Source organism: Haliotis rubra, unplaced genomic scaffold (genome assembly GCF_003918875.1).
Source record: "Haliotis rubra isolate DU_JTF1 unplaced genomic scaffold, ASM391887v1 Scf254, whole genome shotgun sequence".
NCBI classification, from domain to species: domain Eukaryota; kingdom Metazoa; phylum Mollusca; class Gastropoda; order Lepetellida; family Haliotidae; genus Haliotis; species Haliotis rubra.
Window position 1 is genome coordinate 112,597 of NW_025766603.1, and position 23,267 is coordinate 135,863.

The window sequence follows — 23,267 nt, forward strand, 5'->3', positions numbered from 1 at the left end:
CTCTCAGGCTCCGGACCAGCGATTGCCATCATTTTCCTAAATGTGGGTGTTAACAGTATTCCAGTTATGGCGTGTCGGCATTTTGGTGGCATGGCAGCCGGCATGTTGCAGGCCTAATCCCATGGTGCTGACAATGATGGAAGCATAACTGGCGCGAATTGAGATTCGAACCCGACTACGCCAGGTTTCAGGCGTTCCCAAGGGACGTAACTCTGTATAGCTAATTGCGGCGCCTGTGTCGTCAGGGCATAATCTAACGTCTAACATCTAATTCAAACTAGACAGCAAGGTGCAATACTTAACGAAAGATACGTAGGGAGATCTTTGCAGGTTAACCAGGGACCCGCATTTATGAGGTTCTGCTGCATAATCCACCACCCGACATCACAATAACAATATCTTGGAACGACCATAAAGCACCATAAGATACTAATTTCAACATCTTTGCAGCAAATTCTTATGGCTTCACTTAATGGACCGATTTGCCTTGATTAACCTTCCACCGCCAACGAAGCAACGATTGACCTGACATGTATTTCCATTCCTATTCACGGACTCGCTAGGAGTCCGAATAAAAGCCGTATTAAAGATGATATGCGCACTGACTTCCTACTAAGTCTAGTTTTATATCAAACAATGTCGGACAATAAGCCCAGATCAAAGGCTTGCAGACTGTATATTACAGTTACGGTAATGCTCATGAAATATATATAACTGCCTTAATGGAGACATTAGACGTTAAGAGCTTTCTATGAACGTGTATGTCGTGCTGCAGGCGAACAAAGTAGACTTCAAGGAGCGATAATGTCCTCTCTATATTATATGAAGGTGGAAACACTTTGCAGTACATTCCAGTATTCTATTGTAATAGCATGTTCAGTAGTCTTGACAATTGTTTCACGGCGTCAATATTGACACGGGGTAGGTAAATGGGATATATATTTCTGGTTTATTCAGTCTAAAAATATGTACATAAATAGATTGAAAAAAAACACAGGGCCAATTTCAATCATACATGTTTCATTAGTACTCCCTGAAGAAATTAATCTATCTATCCATCTATCTATCTATCTACTATCTATCTATCTCTATCTATCTATCTATCTACTATCTATCTATCTATCTATCGAAGGGGCGGTGGGGTAGCCTAGTGGTTAAAGCGTTGGCTTGTCACGCCGAAGACACGGGTTCGAATCCCCACATGGGTACAATGTGTGAAGCCCATTTCTGGTGTCCCCCGCCGTGATGTTGCTGGAATATTGCTAAAAGCGGCGTAAAACCAAACTCAGTCAGTCAGTCAGTCTATCTATGGAAAAACTTATATAGCGCTATATCCAGAAATAAACTGCTCTGCAGCGCTTGAGACTCAGATGGAAAGTTAATTGTTGTATGCTTCACGGAAGAGGATCGAAGAGATCTGACAGGTTGATATCTGGTTATCATCCCTGAAGAAATTAATGAAACAAGTTGGAGTGGCTCTGTGTTGTTGTTTATTTTCAATCTATTTAAATATATCTAACAATCTAATTGTATTCCTGTCAACTTTCAAAAAACTTTATATATAAAAATAAGATTAGTGTTGTCACGGTTTTGTTCAATTGATTGAATTTATTGTAATTCAATTACTGTTGTAGTTAATGAGTTATAAGTGAAATCTTCATAACGAATCTACAATATGCAAATATTGTAAATAAGGTCATGGAATACCATGGTCTACTAATGTGTGAACATTACAGTAACCTATGAAGGAAATATATACCTAGTTATTTTACGAAAGAACCTTCAAAAGACCAGGTATTTTTTAACCAGGTATTTTCAGCTGTTGAACCTACATTTAATGAAAATATTGATTTGTTCATTTATCATGCTCCTAAGAAGGGAAATTCCCTCTGTTGTTGAACACGGTATATACTTCGGGCCTGTGGTCTTCAGTTCGAATTAAAGACAAACTTATTAATAGTTTAGGTTTAAAGTAACTCACGCGTATTTCAGTAATATCTTGATACAGATTTATTTTTTAATCCAAGCGGTTCACGTTGTTCATGGGAGAAATTTGATCAAATCAAAGAACATGGGAATGGTAACAATAGTTCAACGATCAATAGATTAAGTTCGAACAAACCAGCCGCAGATCCTGGAACGTTTAGGGGAAGCAACTCCGGTTTTCAAATTACGACAACTTAAGCCGCAGTTTATTTACACCACTCGTCACGATATGGCTGAAATATTGCCGATGTCAATTTAAATTTTAACTCTCTCACTCACTCACTCACTCACTCACTCACTCATTTACACCACGAACCCTTTAGCCAATCACCCCATCTTTGTATGGAGAACATATGGCTGAAATATTGCCGATGTCAATTTAAATTTTAACTCTCTCACTCTCTCACTCACTCACTCACTATTTACACCACGAACCCTTTAGCCAATCACCCCATCTATGTATGGAGAACATATGGCTGAAATATTGCCGATGTCAATTTAAATTTTAACTCTCTCACTCTCTCACTCACTCACTCACTATTTACTCCACGAACCCTTTAGCCAATCATCCCATCTTTGTATGGAGAACATTTAAGTAACAGGTATTCCTGAATGTAATACATTCAGCTACATGTAGTCAATCCAGAATATATTACTTTTGCTACTCTGACTGGCGCTCAGAATTTATAGTGAGCGAGTGAGTGAGTTTACTTTTACGCCGCACTCAGCAATATTCCAGCTATATGGCGGCGGTCTGTAAATAATCAAGTCTGGACCAGACAATCAGTTGATCAACAGCATGAGCATCGTTCAACGCAATTGGGATACAATGACATGTGTCAACCAAGTCAACGATCCTGATCACCCGATCCCGTTAGTCGCCTCTTACGACAAGCATGGGTTACTGATAATCAATTCTGCCCCGGATCTTCACGGGTCCCATTTCAAGTGAGAAAGGACCGCCTCCGTGGTGTAGTGGTTAGAGTGTCCGCCCGGAGAGCGGAAGGTCGCGGGTTCGATCCCTGACCACGTCATACCAAAAGACGTTAAAATATGGTACTTGTTGGTCCCTGCCTGGCGCTCGGCATTAATGGGTACAACAAGGACTGGTCGGCTCGGAGTCAGAATAATGTGTCTGAGTGGGATATTCATGCTTCACTGCAACATGGTATCTCAGTGGGCTAGCACTATAAAACCAGCTTAAGTCTGGGCTAGTACAAGCAGTCGCACATACACATACACACGCATGCACGTCGTCATATGAGCGAAATATTCTCAAGTACGACGTTAAACCCAATTTCACCTCACCTCACCTCAAGTGAGAAAGAGATTTAAAGGAAATCCAGACTTGTTTCACAAACGAGTTTATGCATTGCAGAAAGGGAAAATAATGTGGTTCGTCAATTGTGAGACAGATTTTGGGCAGGGTGTACTGTCAGTATAGTGTGTCTGGGGTGACCATGATGCACAGTGGCTTCGTATCCCCGTGGGGTAGAACTACGAAGCATTGATTTGGACTAGCACAAGCATGGCGTGTATGTCGCTGACGTGAAAGTGGGCATTGCCGGATCATCCAGAAATCTGAGGCGCCGCAGTTAGCTGCGTGGAGTTGTGTCCCTTGAGCGTGCAAGGGTGAGTGAATGACTTTAGTTTTACGCCGCTTTTAGCAATATTTCAGCGATATCATTGCCGGGGACACCAGAAATGGGCTTCACACGTTGTACCCTGGGCCTAGATTTTCGAAGCTCTCTTAGCGCTAAGATAGTCGTAAGTTAATGTTAATGTATGGCACTTACGACCATCTTAGCGCTAAGAAAGCTTCGAAAATCTGGGCCCTGGTCTTGAGCGTGATGAGCTCCACGGCCCTGAAACTTACGAAACTTACGATCGTGGGGTCGTAGCCACGTTAAATTATGTTTCAAAAATGGGTTTAAAAAATGGGAAACGACTTCATCATTTCGGGCTCTCCTCCCACATTAAACTGAAACGTCGACCATGCCATTGCTGCATTCGGAACTAGTCGTGCAAAGATGGATGGCGACTCGTACCCCTCTCGTGGCCATGTTTACGACTGGACCTTGTCTAAGCCCAAAGGGGCAGGGAGATATTCAAGGACTATTTCCAAGGAAAGATAACTCTGAATTTCCAATCATGGCTACCTCTAGAAATTTATAATACAACACGAAAGTCACTTTAAGTTAGTTTCTTATGTCGTTAACAAATTTTCAGTAACAAAATAATTTCATAATCACGGAAATAATACTGAAAACTAATAACGAAACTTTTAGGCTCATTTCACATTTTACCACGCAAGATTTGATTGGTTTCCCACGATTCTTGGCAATAATGGCGTACTATACAGGTACGAGTCTTCTTGTAGGTCAAGAAGAGGCGAGTAGTTCCGAGCGACGTTATGCTGACTCACTCACTGAAAAACACTGAAATTAAGTTGTGACACATCCCCTCAAGTATTGCCTGGAGCCCTAACAACTCCAGTGCTCATTACCAACGGTGGCCAATGGGTGTCAACAACTGTCAACGATTGTCCCTTCTCACGCCAACCTCACAATAACGTCAGGTCACGTGACCAACGACGTCTATTATAACGTTATGCAAGACTGCACGGACGGAAAATAATCAGTAGAAATAATTACCCACTAAGTTGCTGTTGTGTAAAAGGTTTCACCTGACAAGACCCGTCAATGCTAATATCGATTTGCATCCGTCCTTAATTGGTTGTAAAGCTTTTAGCTATTAATACTTAATTTTTAATTGACCTTGGCACATCTCAACGACATGTTAAACTTTGTTAGTAATTGGTCTGCACTTCAGTTTTCAGAGGAAAGGGTCGTTTTGTTTGTTTAATTGATTGCCAGGGGTCGGTGGTTGAGTTTTGTTTTAAGCCGCTTTGAACGTTATTTATTTTAGTACATATCCCAGACCCCCTTGCCAACATTGTTGTGGTTCACAAATGACGTCACAACCTGCACAGCTCTCAAAGATAACCTCCCAAAACCCCTACAGCTTATAACAACAAAGTTCATGGTCCAGTGCACTGCTAATCTCGTGCCTGTTACCTATTTCATACAATGGACCAGCCCCAAACACTTAGAAATTGAGAGAATGATTTTAATGAGCAATAACCAAACTAACATTTTGAGTGAATGGTTTTTATGGATGATAACAAAAATATTTTAACAAAAGTTCAATAATATTGAACTTGAGGTTTAATTAACTTCATTAAATATCACAATGTCATAACATATTAAATGTTGTTTTTTTGTGTTTTATTTTTCTACATATTATCTGTCAACCTCAAGCGAATTGCTTTTGCTGTTTTCCAGCCTCATGACCCCCATTTTGTTTGACTCTCTATCTTGGTACCCCCAAAAAATGCAAAATCTGCAATAAATGCATCACAAGTTTCAGGAAACAAAATATGCAAGAAACATTTTGTGTGTTTGAGATGGGTAGAGGTCTGCTCGAATCAAACTTAGATATTAAAGTGCATAAAAAAGCAGTTTGAAACTACAGTCGCTTGTTAAAGTGATTCCCCCTTCATGTTTACTGAAAGAGCTTGTTTTGGAGACACTACCCATCCGCCTTTCAGATGACGTAATCATGAGGACATAACTTTATCTCATGTTTTCACTTATTTATACATGATGCCATGGGTTCAAACTAAATACTGAATGTCACACAGCTGATATTATATATTACCATTTGTAAAATCTGTCTATTATGTACATCAGGAAGCTAAAATGGGTTCAAAATTTAATTATTCTCAATTATTTAAAATGAATTATCAAAACCATAACAACTACAGCACAATCTTATTCCCTTCTCATCTGTATACATCTGTATACTCCACCCTGTAATCTCCCCTTTGGGTCAGTTCATTATGCCAGACAGGTAAATGCCGTTTGTTGTTGTAGGGGTATTGGGATGTAGGGGTTTTGGGAGACAACCGTCTCTAACTTACAGCACATAATCTCTCTCGCTCATGCGAGTAAAATGATTGGACGGTCATTTTTAGCGTCGTACTATTTGAATAAATTCCAAACGAAACAATTCGGTCAAGTGCATTTATCATTGCAGAACGAGGATAATACCTTCAGTAATAGGGGAAGTGTACAGGCAGATAAGTAAATCTCACTCGCATTAGGAAACGTGCTGTTTCTATCACACTTACAGCCTGCTGTCAAATAAAACTATTGAAACCTAAGAGGTCACGACAAATCCTCACCTACCTTATGAAATCCCGGCCCTGTTGACAGAGTAAATACATATGTATTGATAACGGTAAACATAGGAAGGCGCGATTAAATATTCTCAAGTGACGCCCGTGTACTCTGACCTGGGATTTGTGTCATCTGAAGATAGGTTGAGATTGCGAGCTGTTGATTTACAGGAATGCATGTAAACATGTTGGGAAATATATTGGACGTACATACAGTACTTTATGAATTTAACTCCCTGCCTCCCTCACTCACCCAAGCACCCACCCACAGACCCAACCGCCCGCTCCCTCCCTCCCTTCATCTCGAGTGCACGCACGCACCCACGCACTCATTCATTCACTCACATATACCAATATGCCTCAAATCATCATTATACTGAAAGATAACATCCGACAGTATACTCCTCAGGAAGCTGAGTATGAAAGTCGAATGCTCCGAGTATGCTCTAGAACTTGTTACTGTAGTATTGTCAACATGGTCATTAAATATAAAATAACCATGCATATTCTTCTAAATGCTGGTGTCCCCCACCGTGACATTGCTGGAATATTGCTACAAGCGGCGTAAAACCATACTGAGTCATTCACTCAAAATGCATGTTTCATATTACGTGAGTGAGTGAGTGAGTTTAGTTTTACGCCGCAATCAGCAATATCCCAGCTATATGGCGTCGGTCTGTAAATAATCGAGTCTGGACCAGACCATCCAGTGATCAACAGCATGAGCATCGATCAACGCAATTGGGAACCGATGACATGTGTCAACCAAGTCAGCGAGCCTCACCACCCGATCCCGTTAGTCGCCTCTTACGACAAGCATAGTTGCCTTTTATGGCAAGAACACGGGTTGCTGAAGACCTATTCTACCCCGGATCTTCACGGGTCTGTTTCATATTAAGAATAAGCGAAACAACAAATAGTTATATTTTCCGAGATATTTGATTTACCGAGATACTGTGATTATTTAACAACTAAACTCACTCACTCACTCACTCACGCACTCACGCACGCACGCACGCACGCACGCACGCACGCACGCACGCACGCACTCACATTTAATAGTATGCTCCCAGGGTGCTCATATGACAATCGAGTACACACAGATTTATTTACCGTGGTGACCATATAATGCTTTGAGCATGTTCTAGAACATGGATTTATAGGATTGTAAACATGCTTATCAAATATAAAATAATCATGCAAATTATTCTCAAAGTGCAAGTTTTATTTATTTGTTTTCAGGTATAAACGCAACAACAACTTGTTTTTGTCCATGATACGTTGGTTTTTAGTATGGGTACTTAGCCACCAAAGTCAGTATATGGTATTTATGTTTTCGAGGAAATTATGCCACATATTAGTATTGAATTTAGTATTTGAATCCGAACGCTTTAACCACTAGGCTATTCCACCGCCCCACAAAATATTCAGTACTAATTGTTCAAAAATCTTGCACATTGAAGTAATTCTTGGAAGACTTCCACGTAAAACTACACTATTGCAACTGCACGTTATCTGATACTAATTAAGAATTAACGAAACAACAAATAGTTAATATATTTTCCGAAATTTGTTGATTTTCCGAGATATTGTGATTACTTAACCACCAAAGTCGATGCATAGGATTTATGTTTTCGGAAAAAATTCTCTCACAAAATAGTAGTGAGTGTGTTTAGTTTTAGGCCGCTTTTAGCAATATCCCAGTGATATCAAGGCGTGGGACACCAGAAATGGGCTTCACACATTCTACCCATATAGGGAATTGAACCCGGGTCTTCAGCGTGACGAGCGGGCGTTTTAACCATTGGGCTACCCACCCCACCACCAACAAAATTGTACTAATTGTCAAAAGATCAGTAATTCTTTAAGGGCTTCCACGTAAAATCATACGTCACCTGATACTAATTAACCATGTAAAGGTATATCTCCTGACACGATAGGAATGTTTATCGATCACAATTATCAATGACCAAATCCTGATCGATATGATCTAGATCCTAGCGGGTGATCTGCCTGACGATGTCAGGCCGTCTGAACAGTGATCCCGCATTTTGTCTACAGATCTTCCCCGATCGGCCTGCTCAAATCATTCATGCTGGTATTCATCACAGATTAGAGGTATCAAATTCCCCATTACAGGATTTGATACACTTGAACTATTTATTGGCCCCTGTTGATGGGCCTATAGTCTGGGCCGAGGAAGCGGTTCATTGTTGTAGAAGTAGGTCAACTGTATATGCACCACTGACTACAAATCAATCACAGTACTTCAGAATTGACGAGCTCGAGCTCTCGAAGCTGGAGGTCCACCACGCATCTTTGGATGTTCGTTGACACTCATTTCACAGGCTGTTAAATGGCTATATTTCTGTGCTTTCTAAGGCATAAAAATATAATCAACGACGCCCTTTCATATTCATAAGAAACTACCGTCTGAAGTCGATAGCTGCTGCGGCGTTAAGCAATATTTACTCACGATGATCCAACAATTCCGACTATATCGTGAGCACATTTAGATGTTCGCGAGCAAGTAGGTATCTGTTAGCTTATTTAAGCTCTACTGTTTGGAGTATCACCATTGAATGGTTTACTGATATAACACGTGTTTGGCTAGAAATGATTTTACTGCGGGTATACCCAAATCTGACAGATTTTGCCCTTTTTGTATAGTGCCTTGCGTTGAAACAGAATTCCATGTTTGCCTTGTATGCCCCTTTTACTGGGAATATCCCTAAGAAAATAAGGTTTTTTTCTGTTTACCTCTAACAGTTTTACCCTAAATGGCTTCGCCAAGTGTTCTTGTTTAGCCTTTAAGAAAAGAAATACCTTCTTGTCTGTGTGATTTATGTAATACCATTGTCCCAGAATATTACTGGTGTATACATGTCTACTGTATTCTCATGTTTAATTCCAAGTGAGGTGAGGTGTGGTGAAATTGGGTTTAACGTCGTGCTTGAAAATATTTCACTCATATGACGAGGTGCATGCATGTGTATGTGTATGTGCGGCTGTTGGTACTAGCCCAGACTGAAGCTGGTTTCATAGTGCTAGCCCACTGAGATACCATGCCGCAGTGAAGCATGAATACCCCACTCAGACACATTATACTGACTCCGAGCCGACCAGTTCATTAATGCCGAGCGCCAGACAGGGACCAACAAGTACCATATTTAAACGTCTTTTGGTATGACGCGGTCGGGGATCGAACCCGCGACCTTCCACTCTCCGGGCGGACGCTCTAACCACTACACCACGGAGGCGGTCTAATTCCAAGTATCCATGTGGCGCACATTGTCACCTCTAAGAACAAATGTATTGTGGCGCGTGGTCCTGTGCAGAGAGCTCAGGTCACAAAACAGTTGAAGTTAAGCAACATTGAGCGCGGAGAATCCTTGGATGGGTGACCGTGTTTGGCATCTTGACTCCTTAGAGTTTCTAGGACTTCAGTCCTGGCCCACAACAAAGCACATGTGATATGTGTGGTCTAACCTTAGGCAAGTGAGTTTGTTCAAAATTGCCACTGTTCACCCAGCAGAAAATGGGTACCCGGTGGGATAAAGTCATATGACTATAACCTTCTAGCGCCTAACAGGCAGCTTGGGTTATCCGGGGTAATAATGTTGTGTTGTTTGTGCGCGCTTGGAGCCTGTCCCTTTGTGGTGTGGAGTACTGCGCGGTATAGGTGCCCTCATTATCATAATTGTAACATGGGCCTGTGACCTCGTGTTTTCATCATGAAATCAGCAATATTCCAGCTATATGGCAGCGGTCTGTAAATAATCGAGTCTGGACCAGACAATCCAGTGATCAACAGCATCAGCCTCGATCTACGCGATTGGGATATGATGACATGCATCAAGCGAGCCTGACCACCCGATCCCGTTAGTCGCCTCTTACGACAAGCATGGGTTACTGAAGACCAATTCTAACCTGGATCTTCACGGGTCATTCATTTCAGAAGATATTCAGTTGAAAAACATAGGTGAGAGTGAACGAATATTGCATAATGCCGCATCAGCTATTATGCAGCCGAAAATAAATTACCGTTAAAGGTATGACATGTGACCATTACCTGAAGTTGTTGCCATGGTGACAAGAGTAATACAATATATTATGCCCTCTGTGCGTCCCATGTACGTCTTAATGACTTATCGTAAAATCCCATAGGTATATTTATGTAGGGATTTATCACACGAAACCGAAGGCGAATGTGACAAGTTACAAATCAACAGAGCAGTGCCTTTACAATAGGTTGTTTATTGTTGACAGTGGAGACCCATTGTTCAGTGTAACTGATGGGACATTTTCGAGTATCCAGGTTATATTAATCATTCCATTATGACAGTCCCGTTGACCTATTGGCCATCATAACTTCTGTTCGGAAGTAATATCAGAGATCCTCTTTTATCACTAACTTAGCTCAGAGTGAGTGAGTGAGAATATGGTTTTACACCGCTGTTAGCAATATTTCAGGTATATCACGGCGTACTTAGCTCAGAATACATTTCGATATTAAGCTTGACATCCCCAAAAACGCAATTAGGACGAGCATGCCGCTGAAACTAAATCGGCCTTACGAAACTGACGTGAAGAACATATCCAGGGTATAGAATAAAATGACCAAACCAGTTATATAAAAATATCAGCTAAACCATGATTCCGTGGTTCGTTCCGACCAAATCAGAAACTCATACCTTTGAACCACTATTACATACTAAGCCAATACCAGCACGGAATATTCAAGCGTGGATACAGAGGAGAAAGGAAGCGCCCGATAGTAACGGTGTATGTTGTCATAGTGTGTGTTGGCATCGGTCTATTAACTTCTTGATAACCTTTATCAACTTGATTTTGTAAAGTCCAATTTTCATGTCCATACCATATGGGGAGGGGTGTTGGGGGTGGTGGTGTAAATAAACAAAACATGTCATTATATTTAACTATTCATGCTGTTGATCATTGGATTGTCTGGTCCAGACTCGGTTATTTACAGATCGCCACCATATAGCTGGAATATTGCTGAGTGCGGCGCAAATCTAAACTCACCCATCACCATCCATCCATCCATCCATCCATCCGTCCATCCATCCATCACACAAACACACACGCATGCGAACAAATACCATGAGCAACACACACCCAAATACGAACAAGAGCCCATAGACGCGCGCACGCACACGCACACGCACACACACACACACACACACGCAAGGGTGCCCGCCTCCCCACCAGAGGTCATACCACGGGTACACAACCCTGTCGAGTTTTGTGAAGACCGAGATCCTGTCTGTAGATGGTATCACACAACCCCTTGCGTGAGAACGGAACACTGAGTGCAGAGCCTTCAGTTGAGAACAGTCGATACAGAGCCTAAAGGCTGACATGCTTCTCACCTTACACACAGGGTATTCACATCGTCGGGGACTCGTATTCACAGTTCAGTTGTCGTTATGGGTTTGAACGTGTTGCCCTAGCGCTAGGCGAGGCGACGTGTGTATTACTAATATAGTTCTTCTTGTTTCCAGTTTTTGTCGACTTCGATCTAAAGGTTCGCATCCTATGTTTGTTATTGGGCTCGGGGCGGTGGGCTATATGCAACTCGCATACTGAAACATTTCCGTTATCCTGGTACTTCGCTTTTATATTGTGTAATATAATTCTTGTCGCAAGAGGTTATGTGTTCGCGTTGCCTAGCAACATTGTGACTCGTATGTTGTCATATATCAGTCATATATGTAAAATCCGTAGATTGGGCTTGATATTTTTGTACTAGTACGCTTCACACACTCGTTCCTAATCTACCAGGTGGCACGTAGTCCACAGCGAGGTACGTATTCTACGGGGTGGTACATAACCCACAAGATGGTACATCATCCACAGGGTGGTACATCATCCACATGGTAGAACATTAGATAGAGAATGGTACTTAACCCACAGGATGGTACATCATCCACAGGATGGTACGTAATTCACAGGAGGTTCATAACCTACAGGTACATCTTCCACAGGATAGTACATTACCTACATGATGGTATTTAACCGACAGAATGGTACATAACCCACTGGACGGTACAAAAACTTACAGGATGGTACATTACTAACAAGATGGTACATTATCAACAGGTTGGTTCATAACCCACAAATCAGTACATAACCGACAGAATGGTACATAACCCACTGGAGGGTACATAAATATACAGGGTGGTACATTATCAAGAGACAGGATGGTATATCCTCAACTGGACGGTACATAATCATACAGGATGGTACATAATACAGGGTGGTACATTATCAACAGGACTGCACATCACCTACTGGATGGTACATGATCCTACAGGATGGTACGTAATATTAAGGACAGTACATTACTTTAGCAACACTACACAGTCGTAATATTAAGGACAGTACATAACCTTAGCAACACTACACAGTCGTAATATATGGGAAGGACACTACACACGTTTATTAAGGACAGTACATAACACAGCAACGTAATATTAAAGGACAGTACATTACTTTAGCAACACTACACAGTCGTAATATTAAGGACAGTACATAACTTTAGCAACACTACACAGTCGTAATATTAAGGACAGTGCATAACTTTAGCAATACTACACAGTCGTAATATTAAGGACAGTACATAACTTTAGCAACACTACACAGTCGTAATATTAAGGACAGTACATAACTTTAGCAACACTACACAGTCGTAATATTAAGGACAGTGCATAACCTTAGCAACACTACACAGTCGTAATATTAAGGACAGTGCATAACTTTAGCAATACTACACAGTCGTGAGGAGAGTAATACTGTAAAGGAATGTGTTTGAACTGAGGATACTGAGTCTGAAGGAAGGTTCACAACTCTGTCTCACTTCAGAACTTTCGGTACAACAAGTCAGTTCAGAAAGTAAAGGTGCAGTCAGTACAAACCACACTGTCAGTACAGCCCCGTACAGTCAGTCCTGCCCCGTACAGTCACCAGTCCCGTACAGTAAGTCCTGCCCCGTACAGCCACCAGTCCCGTACAGTAAGTCCTGCCCCGTACAGTCACCAGTCCCGTACAGCCACCAGTCCCGTACAGTCGGCAGTCCCGTGTAGTCGGTAGTCCCTCAGTCACCAGTCCCGTACAGTCGGCAGTCCCGAACAGTCAGTACAGCCCCGTACATTTAGTCCTGCCCCTTACAGTCACCAGTCCCGTACAGCCACCAGTCCCGTACAGTAAGTCCTGCCCCGTACAGTCACCAGTCCCGTACAGCCACCAGTCCCGTACAGTCGGCAGTCCCGTACAGTCAGTACAGCCCCGTACAGTTAGTCCTGCCCCGTACAGTCACCAGTCCTGTACAATCAGTAGTCACGTACAATCAGTAGTCTCGTACAGTCAGTAGTCTCGTACAATCAGTAGTCCCGTACAGTCAGTACAGTCCCGTGCAATCAGTAGTCTCGTACAGTCCCGTACAGTCATCAGTTGCGTACAGTCAGGAGTCTCGTACAGTCGGCAGTCCCGTAAGTCCCGTACAGTCATCAGTCGCGCACAGTCAGTACAGTCCCGTACAGTCAGTAGTCTCGTAGTCAGTACAGTCCCGTACAGTCATCAGTCGCGTACAGTCAGTACAGTCACCAGTCACGTACAGTCCAGTCAGTACAGTACCGTCCAGTCATCAGTCGCGTATAGTCAGTACAGTCCAGTACACAGTACAGAACCGTACAGTCATCAGTCACGTACAGTCATCAGTCCCGTACAGTCCCGTACAGTCAGTACAGTACAGTCAGTACAGTACAGTCCGTACAGTCATCAGTCACGTACAGTACCGTACAGTCAGTACAGTCCCGTACAGTCATCAGTCACGTATAGTCAGTACAGTCCCGTACAGTCATCAGTCGCATACAGTCAGTACAGTCCCGTACAATCAGTACAGTCCCGTACAGTCAGTACAGTCCCGTACAGTCAGTACAGTCCCGTACAATCAGTACAGTCACGTACAGTCAGTACAGTCACGTACAGTCATCAGTCGCGTACAGTCAGTACAGTAGAGTCATCAGTCGCGTATAGTCAGTACAGTCCAGTAAGTAACGTACAGTCAATACAGTCCCGTACAGTCAGTACAGTCATCAGTCAGTACAGTCCCGTACAGTCAGTACAGTCCCGTACAGTCAGTGCAGTCCCGTACAATCAGTACAGTCACGTACAGTCAGTACAGTCACGTACAGTCATCAGTCGCGTACAGTCAGTACAGTACAGTACAGTCATCAGTCGCGTATAGTCAGTACAGTCCAGTACAGTAACGTACAGTCAGTACAGTAACGTACAGTCAGTACAGTCATCAGTCAGTACAGTCCCGTACAGTCATCAGTCGCGTACGGTCAGTACAGTCCCGTACAATCAGTACAGTCCCGTACAATCAGTACAGTCCCGTACAGTCAGTACAGTCCCTACAGTCGGGCTTGTTCCTTACAGTCATCAGTCCCATACAGTCAGTAGTTTCCCACATTCAGCTACTACAACAACGTACAAGGTATATTCTGCTGATATAAACATACGCGCTGAGTAATTGTTTAGGGATTTGTAAAACACTCACAATGCAGTGTTTGTTGTTTACAAGACGAAGCTGGGGCGACATATGCTCTTTGACTTGCAACCACCCACACCACACAGTCTCTATCGCACACAATCACACTTACATGATATAAAACATCATGACTCATCTCAACGGTGTACAAAGCAGTAGCATTAACAGTGTAACAAATACCAGTACAAACAACTTCTATCTGGACGGACAACAAAACACCCCTCAGGCACAACGCTTACCTTATGAGGCGATCTACATCAACTACAGCATGTTGGCTGGGATACGGGTCAAGCGGTTTCGCGACACCTGTGTGTAACACAATAAGAAACTTGACATCAGGTGTTGTGAGGGTACAAGCACTTGTTCTGGCCACCGTGAGGGTCTGATTTGCTTCAGAACCTACTTGGGATATTGCTGACTTGCGTTTAACAAAAGTAATGTTTGTAAATAAATAGGTGTTACTACTGGAGAAAGCCTTCCAGCCATCGATGTTAGAGATGTAGCTAGGTTACAGGTAGGTGTGTGTGTGTGTGTGAGAGAGAGAGAGAGAGAGAGAGAGAGAGAGACAGACAGACAGACAGAAAGACAAAGCGGAGAGAGAGAGAGAAGAGAGAAGGGGAGAGGAGAGATTGATAGAGATGGGGAGAAAGAGAGACAGACAGAGAGAGGGGGGAGAGAATCAGACAGAGGAGGAGAGAGAGACACAGAGAGAGGGGAGGAGACAGGCGGACACACAGAGGGACAGAAAAAGAGAGAGCGCAGGCTTGAGAATGTGTCATATCAAACCGTGAAGTTAAATGTGTGTGTGTGTTTTCGTTCGTTCGTTCGTTCGTTCGTGTGTGTTTGCTCGTGTGTGTTCGTGTATGATTTACAGGATTAGGAACTGACATCGACGACTTGCAACTCACACACCAGTCCTACTATAACCGCATCGCCACACCTCTCGTCACGTTGTAAGCACCACCTCCATAAAACTATGTCAACACCTTTACAAACCTACAGGTAACGTAACAGCTGCCCTTCTACAGACCACACACTAACCAAACACCAGCACCTACCTGCAACGATACAATCCACATGTAGTCCACAAGGTAACCTGTCTGCCCTGTCCAGCTATGAGTGGACACAGGGGCCGCTGTCCACACCTGGGGCACGGCTAAAGAGAGCTGCTTGTCTCGGACAATGACATTCCAGTGTCGACTGATTCACGGCGAAGAGGATCTCATCTGTCAAGTCGAGAACGTAATTTCCAGACGCCATGAACCGTGCAGCGAGCAAGGAGACGCCATTATCTCACGCACTGGGTAGATGGATACCCGACATCGATTTAGGGAGAATTACGTGCAGGGACCGTCTCAAAAGTACCCCGGGGAGATAGATAATTGACATGACGGGTTTGTGCATTCAGGTGTTGTGACGCGTAAAGGGATAATTATTGCTGCTCACTTTGAGATTGCTTCTTATATATTGTGTGGTGTTTATTTATTTATTTATTTATTTATTTATTTATTTATTTATTTATTTATTTATGTATTTATGTATTTATGTATTTATGTATTTATTTATTTATTTATTTATTCAGTCAGTCAGTCAGTCAGTCAGTCAATCATCTATCTATTTATCTATCTATCTATTATGTAATTTACTTTTTATTTATTCATTTAGTATTTATTTAATTTAATATCAATATATTTTACTCTCTATTTATTTATCTTTTATCCAAAAAAAAGACAAAATAAAACCCCTTTCCTTTTTGTCAAGAAAAGATGACTTCAAGTCATAATGCACATCGGGTCCATGCATGCCAGATAATGCATTCACATTTTATGTTATCATCCCACTGAAACGACAATACGGCTTACGAAGTGTTCTGTGGCTAGGCATATACGTCTTGTAAAGAGCTTCCATTTTGCATTATAAAACATCCAAATAAAATCGATGAGTGTTCTTTATTGTTTTCCTTCCTTTTGTTGTTGTTTAACGTCGTACACAGCAATATTCCAACTACATGACGTACATCGATCCACCGAAATGGGATACGATGACATTTCCACAAGCCCGACCAAACAATCAGTCACATCTTACGATAACAATACTTTAGGGAACCTATAGTCTAAATCAGACCGCCTCCGTGGTGTAGTGGTTAGAGTGTCCGCCCGGAGAGCGGAAGGTCGTGGGTTCGATCCCCGACCGCGTCATACCAAAATATGTTAAAATATGGTACTTGTTGGTCCCTGCCTGGCGCTCGGCATTAATGGGTACAACAAGGACTGGTCGGCTCGGAGTCAGTATAATGTGTCTGAGTGGGGTATTCATGCTTCACTGCGGTATGGTATCTCAGTGGGCTAGCACTATAAAATCAGCTTCAGTCTGGGCTAGTACAAGCAGCTGCACATACACATACACGCGCATGCACGTCGTCATATGAGCGAAATATTCTCAAGCGCGACGTTAAACCCAATTTCACCTCACCTCACCTATAGTCTACATCGATGTCGATCAGTCGATTGGAAGGTCTGCTGACGCTGGCTGACATGGTTGACTGAATGTCATCTGTTTCCAGCTGATTATACTCATGATATCAATCATTATATTGCCTAATCGTACTGCTTCGTTTAATCATATAGCGGGAATATTGCTGACTGTCACGTTAAGCAACAAACATATTCACTGACAAACTTACAAACTTCCAGAACCCATGAAGATCCGGGTTAGAATTAATCTTCAGCAACCCATGCTTGTCATAAGAGGCGACACACGGGATCGGGTTGTCAGACTCGCTCACTTGGTTGACACATATGTCATCGTATCCCAACTGCGTAGATCGATGGACATGCTGTTGATCACTGGATTGTCTGATCCAGACTCGATTATTTATAGACCACCGCCATATAGCTGGAATATTGCTGAGCGCGGCGTTAAACAACCAACCAACCAACCAAACTTCCAGACACGTTTAACCATGCTGAAACCCTATGTTGCCTGGTATTTATAAATCATCACTTCTCACGGCATCTGATAACACCCCCGGCCGTGTGAATTCTAAACTCGAGTTTCTCACCGGGTATGCTCCATTGTGCTGTCACCGCACGAGAGTCATTCAAGCGTAAGTTTGAATTAAACGTTGAATTAAACTGTTTATATATTCGCAGGTATTCATTTCCATGTGGGAATCCTGTTCTGAAAAACGTACAAACACGTTTGTTGTCAGCGACTGGTGAAAATGCCCCCAGATATTTGTACAATGTTTATGAGTGAATAGAGAAGCATTTAACAGGCAAAACACACATGCGGGGTATGTTTTTAAAGGTTAAGTGTGTGGCATAAGCGAGAGCGGGAAGGGCGGTGCTTTGGAATGTGTAACTAACGCGGAACTATGTTTGTGTTGTGTAGAAGTATGTTTGTGGGAATATGTGTTATGTGGAAGAAAGTTTAATGGACCCGAAATAAAATATGTCATGGGTCCAGTGACGGATCCAGAGGGACGGTTCAGGGGGTCCCCCCCCCCCTTTTGTTTTTTTGAAAATGACTAAAGACCACATTGAAGTTAATGTTTTGCAATGACGTAGCCAAGTTGAGGTTCAAGGGGTTCAAACCCCCTGACCACGCCAACACCCCAACCCACACCCACACCCCGCCCGTTTGGAAATATCTGGTTCCGCCTATAGTGTGTGACTGTGTGTGCGTCAGAGAGAGAGAGAGATCGGGAGAGAGAAAGAAAGAGAGAGAGAGAGAGAGAGAGAGAGAGGAGGTAGAGGTGATAAGGTGCGTCACATGGATACTTGGAATTAGATATTGCTTAACGCTGCATCAGCTATGGACTTCAGACGGATATTTCTTATGAATTTAGAAAGGGTATTGCTGCTTAAATTTCTATACGTTAGTATCCACAGATACTAAGAAAGTGGGAGAGAGAGGAAGGCTGAGAAATAGTGATGGTAAGATAGGGAGAGTGAAAGCGATAGTGAGATAGTGAGACAGAGTGGAGTGAGATAGTGTGTGTGTGTGTGTGTGTGTGTGTGTGTGTGTGTGTGTGTGTGTGTGTGTGTGTGTGTGTGTGTGTGTGTGTGTGTGTGTGTGTGTGTGTGTGTGTGTGTGTGTGTGTGTGTGTGTGTGTGTGTGTGTGTGTGTGTGAGAAGGGATGGGCGCCAGAACATGAACATATACTGTTGTCATGTTCTGGTTTTTATCCCTTTACAGTTGTGTAGCCCTGTCATGTTCTTGTGCCCATCCCTGTACAGTTGTGTAGCCCCGTCATATTCTGGTGCCCGTCCCTTTACAGTTGTGTAGCCCTGTCATGTTCTGGTGCCCATCCCTTTACAGTTGTATAGCCCTGTCATGTTCTGGTGCCCATCCCTGTACAGTTGTGTAGCCCCGTCATATTCTGGTGCCCGTCCCTTTACAGTTGTGTAGCCCTGTCATGTTCTGGTGCCCATCCCTTTATAATTGTGTAGCCCTGTCATGTTCTGGTATCCATCCCGTTATATGTGTATGGTCATATTCTGGTGCCCATCCCTTTACAGTTCCATAACCCCGTCATATTCTGGTGTCCATCTCTTTACAGTTCCATAACCCCGTCATATTCTGGTGCCCATCCCTGGTGCCCATCCCTTTACAGTTACATACACCCGTCATATTCTGGTGTCCATCCCGTTATATGTGTATGGTCATATTCTGGTGCCCATCCCTTTACAGTTTCATAACCCCGTCATATTCTGGTGTCCATCTCTTTACAGTTCCATAACCCCGTCATATTCTGGTGCCCATCCCTTTACAGTTACATACACCCGTCATATTCTGGTGTCCATCTCTTTACAGTTGCATAGCCCTGTCATGTTCTGGTTCCCATCCCTGTACAGTTGTGTAGCCCCGTCATATTCTGGTGTCCATCCCTTTACAGTTACATAACCCTGTCATGTTCCAGTGCCCATCCCTTTACTGTTGCAGAGCCCCGTCATATTCTGGTGTCCATCTCTTTACAGTGACATAACCCGGTCATGTTCTGGTGCCCATCTCTTTACAGTTACATACACCCGTCATATTCTGGTGTCCATCTCTTTACAGTGACATAACCCTGTCATGTTCTGGTGCCCATCTCTTTACAGGTCATGGTGGCCCATCTCTTTACAGTTACATAACCCTGTCATGTTCTGGTGCCCATCTCTTTACAGGTACATAGCCCTGTCATGTTCTGGTTCCCCATCCCTGTACAGTTGTGTAGCCCCGTCATATTCTGGTGCCCGTCCCTTTACATTTGTGTAGCCCTGTCATGTTCTGGTGCCCGTCCCTTTACAGTTGTGTAGCCCTGTCATGTTCTGGTGCCCATCCCTTTACACTTGTGTGGCCCTGTCATGTTCTGGTGCCCATCTCTTTACAGTTGTGTAGCCCTGTCATGTTCTGGTACCCATCCCTTTACAGGTACATAGTCCTGTCATGTTCTGGTGCCCATCTCTTTACAGTGACATAGCCCTGTCATGTTCTGGTGCCCATCCCTTTACAGTGACATTGCCATGTCATGTTCTGGTGCCCATCCCTTAACAGTTGTGTAGCCCTTTCATGACCGGTGCCCATCCCTTTACAGTTACATACACCTGTCATGTTCTGGTGCCCATCCCTTACTGCTGTGATGTTCTGGTGCCCATCCCTTTACAGTTACATAGCCCTGCCATGTTCTGGTGTCCATCCCTTTACAGTTACAGAGCTATGAAACTGTAAGGAGGTGGGCACCAGAACATGACAGGGTCATACAACTGTAAAGGGATGGGCACCAGAACATGACAGGGCTATGTCGCCTTCCAAGAAGAAAATTATTTGGCATTACTGTGGTATAATCCTCAAGGTGTTGACTATTGTGGGTCAAAGGTTGGCTATTTAAAACAGTCTCTATTTCTACCAAAGCAGTCCGAAGGACAGATTCAGAAACATCTGAAGTAGATCTGAGAGCAGTATTATGTTCGCCTATGTAAGGTACCAATGAGGTTTCTCATGAAACTCCCTCTAAATAGCGTGCTGGTCGTTGGGTCGCTCAGCAAAGAGTCCAAAGTCGCAAGAAGCTAATTACAATTTTATTAACAAATACAGAATAACATTGGGTGGCCACAGAGAGTCAGTACAAGCCTCTCGGCTGAGGGCTAGAGCTAACCTGAGTTGGAGAGTCTAAACCCAACCGAGTAACATTTTGATTTCCTAACTATTTATCTAACACTGAACCATAAAGATTACGATTTGTTGATGATACAAAAAAGAGTGTGCCTCATAATACCCTACAATAAATGAAATGACAAGACAGAGGGGAGTACTTATTCCTGCTAATCCTAATTCAACTGGCACTAATCTTGTTCACACATTTACTCGATGCTTGGATGATTATAGTATTACAATAGACACGCTTACTCTAGGTTAAATCTTAATGAGCCCAAATCGAAGAGTTTGGTCTCAGCCAGATCAAAACTGGATTCGAACCCCTCTCGTGGCCATGTTTACGACTGGACCTTGTCTAAGCCCAAAGGGGCAGGGAGATATTCAAGGACTATTTCCAAGGAAAGATAACTCTGAATTTCCAATCATGGCTTCTCCTAGACACTACAAACTTTTAGTTGATGGACAATCACAAGAAACTGGTAGTATAGTAAATAACAATTCTATGTATACTATTCACACTTTACCAAGGATCAAATCATTGATTCAACAGAAAACTATGATATGGGTTCTAATTTGGTTTAAAAATCTAAACTTATTGTAAGCACGGATCCTAGGTTTCAGTATGCCACTGCATCTTGTGGATCCCATACCTGCTATAGACACGTGTTGTGTACATGTCAAGGACTCGTTCCATGATTTGCAAAATGGTTGATTGGTGCCATGAAAGCCATTTTATAGTTACTCATGTATCAAGTGCATAAGGTTAGATCAAAGTGGCTCTTTGCCTAAAGAGGGGTTACCACATTATTTATCTAGTTTTAAATGGATACAATTTCAAATTATAAATCTATGTTTAAGTAAAGTTGGGAACTTTTGTGATCCTCAGCAAAGTGTGAGTAGTTTATTAATGTCTCTCTGGTATAGGGGCACAAGTTCTTTCTGCTGTTGTCAGGGTATCTGATTGTGAAATGTGGCTGGTCTTGGCACTGAAAACTGGTTCTTGATGTTGTCATGAGGCTTTGCGGTGGTTCCATATGCTGTTCTTAGAGTTGGACTTGTCGACTTGTCCATTGTCCCATGTAGACAGATGATTTACATGAAAAATACAAAACAAATGAGAGTTAGCTTGACATTTATACATGTATATATAACCCTGGTTTGTACGGAATACATACAAAAAACCTACACGAATTAAACATATAAAGATGCTTTTCCTTGCCAATAAATTTTCTCCTTTCAAGAGTTTGTTAGTGTAAGGCAACTTCTACAGTAATAACCTTGAATGATGCATAGGCTGCAAACTACACAATGCATGAGCAAATATATATAGATGGGCTTGTGCATATAACAAGTGCATTGGTTCATTGATGTTTCGGTTTCAGGGAACATACACAAACATCGAGGTTACATCAGCCCATGTCCCCCTCGAGACCAGTGAACACCTTATGTTTGTACCAATTCAAAATCAGTGACAGCATGTGAAGGGAAACCAACTTGATCAACCATATCATAAAGGAACGAATGGTTCATGAATGTTGGGGCGGTAGGGTAGCCAGGTGGTTAAAACGCCACAAGACCTGGGTTAAATTCCTCAGGGGTACAATTTGTGAAGCCCATTTTCTGGTGTCTCCTACTGTGATATTGCTGGAATATTGCAAAAAGCGGCATAAAACTAAACTCATTCACTCATGAATGTTGACTTACTTGACTTCCTCCTGGGGAGCATAGGGCCTCAACAGTTGTCCTTCATGCTTGCCGGTCAGTGGCTATGCTCTTGGTAGCCTCCCAGGTTCAGCCGGTTTCCCTCATCAAGGCTTCGTCTCCAGGTCTGTTTTGGACGTCCTCTTTTCAGGGATAGGACAGTGCTTTCCCAGATCTGTTTTAATTTCATGAAAGGATATTGGACTTTTCTAATCCTGGCCTTGATGTCCTCCTCTGTGCCACCAGTTGTGACGATTTTGCTGCCCAGGTATGCGAAGTCGGTGACGTCTTCAACCACTTGTCCGTTGATGAATGCTACATCAGAGAAAAGAGTGTCAGTATACCAATAATCTATGGTACATAAGCTGAAATACTGACACCAAATGATGTGTGAACCAGAAAATGACATCGAGATAGAATCAGTCATAACTATTTGACGACCTATAGCCAGCCAATAGCTAGATAATCTGAAGCTGGGCAATAGCCAGGTAGCCTAAAGTTGGATAATAGCCAGATAAACTAAAGTTAGGCAATAGGTAGATAACCTAAAGCTGGGCAATAGCTTGATAAGCAAAGGCTAGGCAATAGCTAGAAAACCTAAAGCTAGACAATAGCTGGAAAACC

The 23,267-nt window shown here is 42.8% G+C and overlaps 1 protein-coding gene across 2 annotated transcripts in view; it reads right to left on the reverse strand.

Annotated features, from left to right (window-relative positions):
- Positions 1-16,122, reverse strand: part of LOC124279650 — an 83,972-nt gene extending 67,850 nt beyond the window's left edge. Inside the window, exon 1 of one of the 2 annotated variants that reach the window (XM_046715486.1) lies at positions 15,860-16,122. The gene's annotated coding sequence lies outside the window, so the exon portion shown is untranslated. Of the gene's footprint in view, positions 1-6,236; positions 6,257-15,859 lie in introns of those variants that run through there. The other variant, XM_046715487.1, reaches the window with a different exon arrangement.
- Between the last annotated feature and the right edge of the window lie 7,145 nt (positions 16,123-23,267).